Consider the following 6,000-nt stretch of genomic DNA (forward strand, 5'->3'; position numbering starts at 1 on the left):
CTGAGTCCAGCAAAGCGAGTATTGTCTGCTCAGACTGGCAGACTTTACCTATTGTCTGGTTGTTTTAAGTGGAGATGCTGGGGATTGAACTTGGGACCTTCCGCAGCCCAAAGAGATACTCTACCCCTGAGCCATGGCCCCTCCAAAAGCTGCCCAGCAACTCCACAGTTTGCCCCAGCTGGAAGCAGGGGCCAGAACCCTAATTTACACTTCCTGAAGGAGGCAGGACAAAGGGGGCCAAATTGGACAGCAACTGGAGATGCCACGAGGCTCTGAAAAACCCTCTCTGCCACACAGTGGCATCATGCTTTGAAGAAGAAGAAGAAGAGTTTGGATTTATATCCCCCCCTTTCTCTCCTGCAGGAGACTCAAAGGGGCTGACAATCTCCTTGCCCTTCCCCCCTCACAACAAACACCCTGTGAGGTAGGTGGGGCTGAGAGAGCTCCGAGAAGCTGTGACTAGCCCAAGGTCACCCAGCTGGCGTGTGTGGGAGTGTACAGGCTCTTCTGAATTCCCCAGATAAGCCTCCACAGCTCAGGCGGCAGAGCTGGGGATCAAACCCGGTTCCTCCAGATTAGATACACGAGCTCTTAACCTCCTACGCCACTGCTGCGCCTTTGCTTAGAATCACAGAGAGTAGAAATCTACTGGATCCCAAAAACCCAGGGTAGAAAAAGCTCCCTTAGGGGTGCTGGCTCCTGGTTAGGCAACTCCTGCAGATTTGGGGTGCAGCCCAGGATGGGTGGGGCTTGGGTATATAATGCCACAGAGTTCAGCGTCCAAAGCAGAACTATCTTCAAGGTAACTGATCCCTATAGTCCACTGTAACTCCCGGAGATATCCAGGTCCCACCTTACCTGTCAGGTCCTACATCTCCCTGTTCCTTTCAACTGGGTCCCTGTTTCACTCTTCTGTTTCTCAAACACACATACACACACATACATGCCCAAAGACCCAGGTTTGAACCCCCCCCCTCTGCTACAGAACCCCACTGGGCCAGTCACAGACTCTCAGCTGAGCCTACCTTGGAGGGCTGTCGGTGAGGATAAAATGGAGGCCTGATGTAAGGTACTCTGGGTCCCCAACGGAGAGAGATGTGGGGTATAAACAAAGTAAACATCCTTTTAAGGATTGCAGATTAATATCTGCGGCGTGTTTCTCCTCGCATTTTATACTCACAACAAGCCTGCGAGGTAAGCTAGGCCGAGCAACAGCACCCAGCCCAAGATGCCTGAGAGAGCCTGTGACACTCTAATCCCCGGCTATTCTTAGCCCTGTGGACAGCAGACCCATTCTCTTTCACAAGGGGACCGTCAAACCTTAAAAAGCAATGGTTCCCCTCAGAGGTGGGATCCAGCAGGTTCTCACAGGTTCCCCAGAGTAGGTTACTAATTATTTGTGTGTACTGAGAGGGGGTTACTAATTGGTGATTTTGCCACGTGATTTTTGTCTTAGTGACGCCCCTCCTCTCAGCAGTACGCGCAGAACTTGAAACAGTCTAGCAGGAGGTGCACCGGCGTGCGTGGCAGCCTGCGCCTGCGTGCATTCGTTTCCCGCCCAAGGACCGGCACAGCGGCTGCGTCCTTGCCACAGCCCCGCCCAGGAATGCCCAGCCACGCCCCCGTCGTGCCCCGCCCATCCCCATTGGCGCTACGCCACAGTTTGAATCCCACCACCATGGGAACCTGTTACTAAAATTTTTGGATCCCACCACTGGTTCACCTGCATATGGGTTTCCCCCCAGATTTTGTTTAAATACAGACACGGAGTCTGCAACATAAGCAAACTAGCAGTCAGGTGCAATCCAGTCCGGACTTCCTTCTCCACAGGAGTCGACAAGAGGAGCGTTCAATAGCTTTTGCCAAACATGCCAGTCTGGAAACTCTTGTTCTGCAAGGGAGCACGTTTTTAAATTTGGATATTTTTTTTCCCTTTTGGCACGAGGGACGCATCTACCTGCGGCTTGAGCAACCAACAGGAGACGACATCCGCCCCGCACGATTTAACAGTCTGGTCAGGGGGAGAGCTGGAGAAAGGGGGAGAGGGTCCCCGAGCACAGAAGTGGGGGTGGGAGAAGAGCTCTGGAAGTTGGGGGGGGGGGGCAGGAGCAAAAAGAAAAGGAAACCGAAGGGTGGAGGAGAATTGTCATCTTTCTGGTGAGTTCTCCCAGAGTTACAATGCATCTCCTGATTACACAGATCAGTCCCCCTGGATAGAGGGTGAACTCTAGGGCATTATACCATGGGTATAATGTCACCCATTGGTCCATTCCATCTAACTCAGTGATGGCGAACCTATGGCACGGGTGACAGAGGTGGCACTCAGAGCCCTCTCTGTGGGCACGCGCAGCAGTCCCCCACATACAAACATCTAGGCTGGCCTGGGCCGCTGGGCTCAATTATTAACATTAAACCAAAGACCTAGTTTTGGGGGAGCAGTGTAGGTAACCCTGTTAAACCTCGATGATTTTCATGCGAAGAACTAAAGGGTGATCCTTTACCTGGGAGTAAGCTCGGTTGCTGGCAATGGGGCTTGCTTCTGAGTAAACCCTCCAATTTACCCGTTGGAAGAGTTGCACGGTTGCGTCAAAGCAAAGCCACCGACTACCACCAAGCTTACTCCCGAGTAACACATGCCTTGGAGCCAAACATTTTTTCCAAACTAAAACCTCAGCATTCAGGTTAAATTGCCATGTTGGCACTTTGCGATAAATAAGTGGGTTTTGGGTTGCAATTTGGGCACTCGGTCTCGAAAAGGTTCGCCATCACTGGTCTAACTGGTCTCCCAATTGCCGCCGCCCCCCCTCGTTCCAGTAGTTAAAGACTGGTTATGTAAATGGGACAGGGATGATATATGTTTGTAGACTATGGAAGGGGTCCTATGGAGATGCATTTGTTTGCCATCAATATTGTTTACGGTGTTCTAAAGTCTAATTTTAATCCTACTATTTTTATAAATGCTGCCAAACTATGTTTGCGTCTGTCCTGGGCCCGGCCCTGGCTAGGTTAGGGCGAGGTATTCAATTTAATAAAAGAGTCAAGATCCCTCCCTTCCCCAAATCCCAGTCTTTATCCCCATATCTCCAGGAATTTCCCAGTCCACAGTTGGCATCCCTAGGCTGGAGGGCTGGGGGAGCTTTGCTTTGTGGCAAGAGCAGGGCTCCGACTGGCAGACGGGAGGAAGGAATCCGGTTTACTCTGTCTCCTGTTCCCAGTGTAAACGCCCCGGAGCTGAGGCGTCCTGCCCTGATGCAGGACAACAGCTTCAAACCAGAGAATCTGCACCTACCTTTTTTCTCCTTCTGTTCGGCTCCTGTCCCGGTCCTTTCTTCTCAAACTGTTTTGGTAAGTTTCTCTCCTGTTTCTCTCCTCCTTCCTTCCCTTCCCTTCCTTCCCTTCCTTCCTTCTTTTCCTCTCTGAGCAGACGAGCAGATGAGAGGCTCTCCAGCTGGCGGAGAAAGGAAAAACACTTTTCAACAGCTTGAGGGTTTCCAAGTTCCCTCTGCCTTTCTACAGGGACATCTGTCGGGGTGGCGGATTCATGACACGCAAGGATCCTGCCGGGCCAGAAAGCTCTTGCGTCCTCCTGGAAGGAGAGAAAACCCACTTGCAGAATCTCAGCGGGAGAGAAATAAAACTAGGCCATTGTGTCCAAGGCGGTGGAGAACGGAAGCTGGCGTTGTTCGGCCCCACCGCCCCAGCTTCACCAGGCCTTTGTGCTCCTGCGTGAGTTCCCATTCTGGGCATCCGCCAAATAGTAAATCATAAAGAAGTATAGTAAGCAAACTCGTTTCAAGGCTTCTGTTGCGTCTCTCAGAGCACAAGCAATTGATCTGGCACTTACACCAGAGTACAAAAATGTGGCCAAGTTACTCAAGCATCAGGGACCGACTAGAAGAATGGAAGTCTGGGGAAATAGCTCATTCAGAGATACTGTGGGCAGCCTCCTCTGAGTGTTGATCTAGTAGTCACACTGACTGGAAAGCAGCATGTGCTATATGAACACAACAGGCAACCTCCTGTCTGTACTTTTTACGTTCTTGGGAACCTCTAATGTTTTCTTTTATTTTTGACAACCTAGTTCTGGAATTACTAAAGGTAGAACTGCCAGCGTAGTGTAGTGGTTAAGAGCAGGTGCACTCTAATGTGGAGGAACCAGGTTTGATTCCCTGCTCTGCCGCCTGAGCTGTGGAGGCTTATCTGGGGAATTCAGATTAGCCTGTGCACTCCCACACGTGCCAGCTGGGTGACCTTGGGCTAGTCACAGCTTCTCGGAGCTCTCTCAGCCCCACCCACCTCACAGGGTGTTTGTTTTGAGGGGGGAAGGGCAAGCAGATTGTAAGCCCCTTTGAGTCTCCTACAGGAGAGAACGGGGGGATATAAATCCAAACTCTTCTTCTTCTTATCTGGTGAACTAGATTAGCTTGTGCATGCCAACACATGCCAGGTGGGTGACCTGGGCTAGTCACAGTTCTCTCAGGACTCTCTCAGCCCCACCTACCTCACAAGGTGTCTGTTGTGGGGAGCGGAAGGGAAAGGAGTTTGTAAGCCTCTTTGAGTCTCCTTACAGGAGAGAAAGGGGGGATATAAATCCAACTCTTCTTCTTCTCTCCTTCCTTTAACAACTGCACGAATCCCAACAAGTTATTCATTCTCTGAGATGGAGAAAGCTTTATCAGTTGGACATCCGCCTAGCACAGTGTTGTTAGAAGCACAAGAGCCCCGGAAGAAGGGAAAAATGAAAACAAAGTAAGCCATGTCTGTCTTGAATGTTTAGGGGGGCGGTGAGACTTTTGGAAAATGCAGCTTTTCCTCCCAATTCCCTCTGTTCCAGATACTTACAGGCAAAAAAAATTCGAAGAGGCAGGAAGGGCGAGAGAACTTCTTAAAGCCCCATATCAAGAGATCTGTTTTGTGCCAGGATTGAGCAAAAGACACCAGCTGGTTCTTGACTGCAGTCCAGTACGAAACCTAAAAGGACATTTTTGGGAAAAGGAAAAAAAACACAACCTCACTTTGGAAACCAGTCATCCAGGGCACGGGGCCAGAGCCATTTAAAATGCAACACCCTAGCGACTTCTCTTCCGCAGGCTCGACATGATCTCTACTCCCAGAAAAGCTGAGGCTACAGTTTGTAGACATTTGAAAGCACTGCCTGTTCTAGAATCTACAACGCCGGCCTTTCAGGGAAGCAGTGCGGGATTGTCTTAAAGGGCCACAGAGAGACCAGCGTGGAGAGGGTCAGCTTTTGGTTGGCTTTTCTACAACGTAATCCTAAAACCACTTTCTTGGGAGCATGCCCCATTTCGTAGACTTACATAGCATTCCGAGTAGATTCCTGTTTAGGATTGCACGGGCAGTCCCATAAATTGGAAAATTCCTAGGATTGCACATCCGATTAGCCCAGGGGTCAGCAACCTTTACCAGGTAGCCATTTGGACCCGTTTTCCACGGCATTATAATATTGTAACCATGTGTTACAGGAAATAAAAAAAACCAGAAGCATCTCCATACAAAAACCCGATAACAACCTGGATTGGCCCCCAGGGATGTTCGACTGGCAACAACACAGTCCTGGCCCCAGCCTGGTGGAACGCTCTGCCTGCCGACAAACGGCCCCTGTGGAATGTATTGTCAAAGGCTTTCATGGCCAGATTCAACTGGTTCTGGTGGGTTTTCCGGGCTGTGTGGCTGTGGTCTGGTAGATCTTGTTCCTAACGTTTCGCCTGCATCTGTGGCCGGCATCTTCAGAGATGTATTGTAACCCCCATGCTCAGAATGGGTTGACCCAGTAAGGGGTGGAGACTCAAAGCAGGAGGAGGCTGCAGAGCTCATGTAGTTTGGAGGAGACAAGGCTACCAGACTTGGATCTTGATTTGTATCAGCCCTTATACAAATCAAGATCCAAGTCTGGTTAACTTTCTGTCTCCTCAAACTATGGCTCTACGGCACCACTGATAAAAGCTAACCTTCAATGTTGTTGGGAACTACTGGGAAGGT

The 6,000-nt window shown here is 50.3% G+C and overlaps 1 protein-coding gene across 1 annotated transcript in view; it reads right to left on the reverse strand.

The window, feature by feature from the left end:
• MINDY1 (MINDY lysine 48 deubiquitinase 1) overlaps nt 1–3,448 on the reverse strand; it is a 36,605-nt gene extending 33,157 nt beyond the window's left edge. Inside the window, exon 1 of the mRNA XM_048511235.1 lies at nt 3,290–3,448. The gene's annotated coding sequence lies outside the window, so the exon portion shown is untranslated. The remainder of the gene's footprint in view (nt 1–3,289) is intronic.
• Between the last annotated feature and the right edge of the window lie 2,552 nt (nt 3,449–6,000).

Source organism: Sphaerodactylus townsendi, linkage group LG01 (assembly GCF_021028975.2).
Source record: "Sphaerodactylus townsendi isolate TG3544 linkage group LG01, MPM_Stown_v2.3, whole genome shotgun sequence".
Classification (NCBI taxonomy): domain Eukaryota; kingdom Metazoa; phylum Chordata; class Lepidosauria; order Squamata; family Sphaerodactylidae; genus Sphaerodactylus; species Sphaerodactylus townsendi.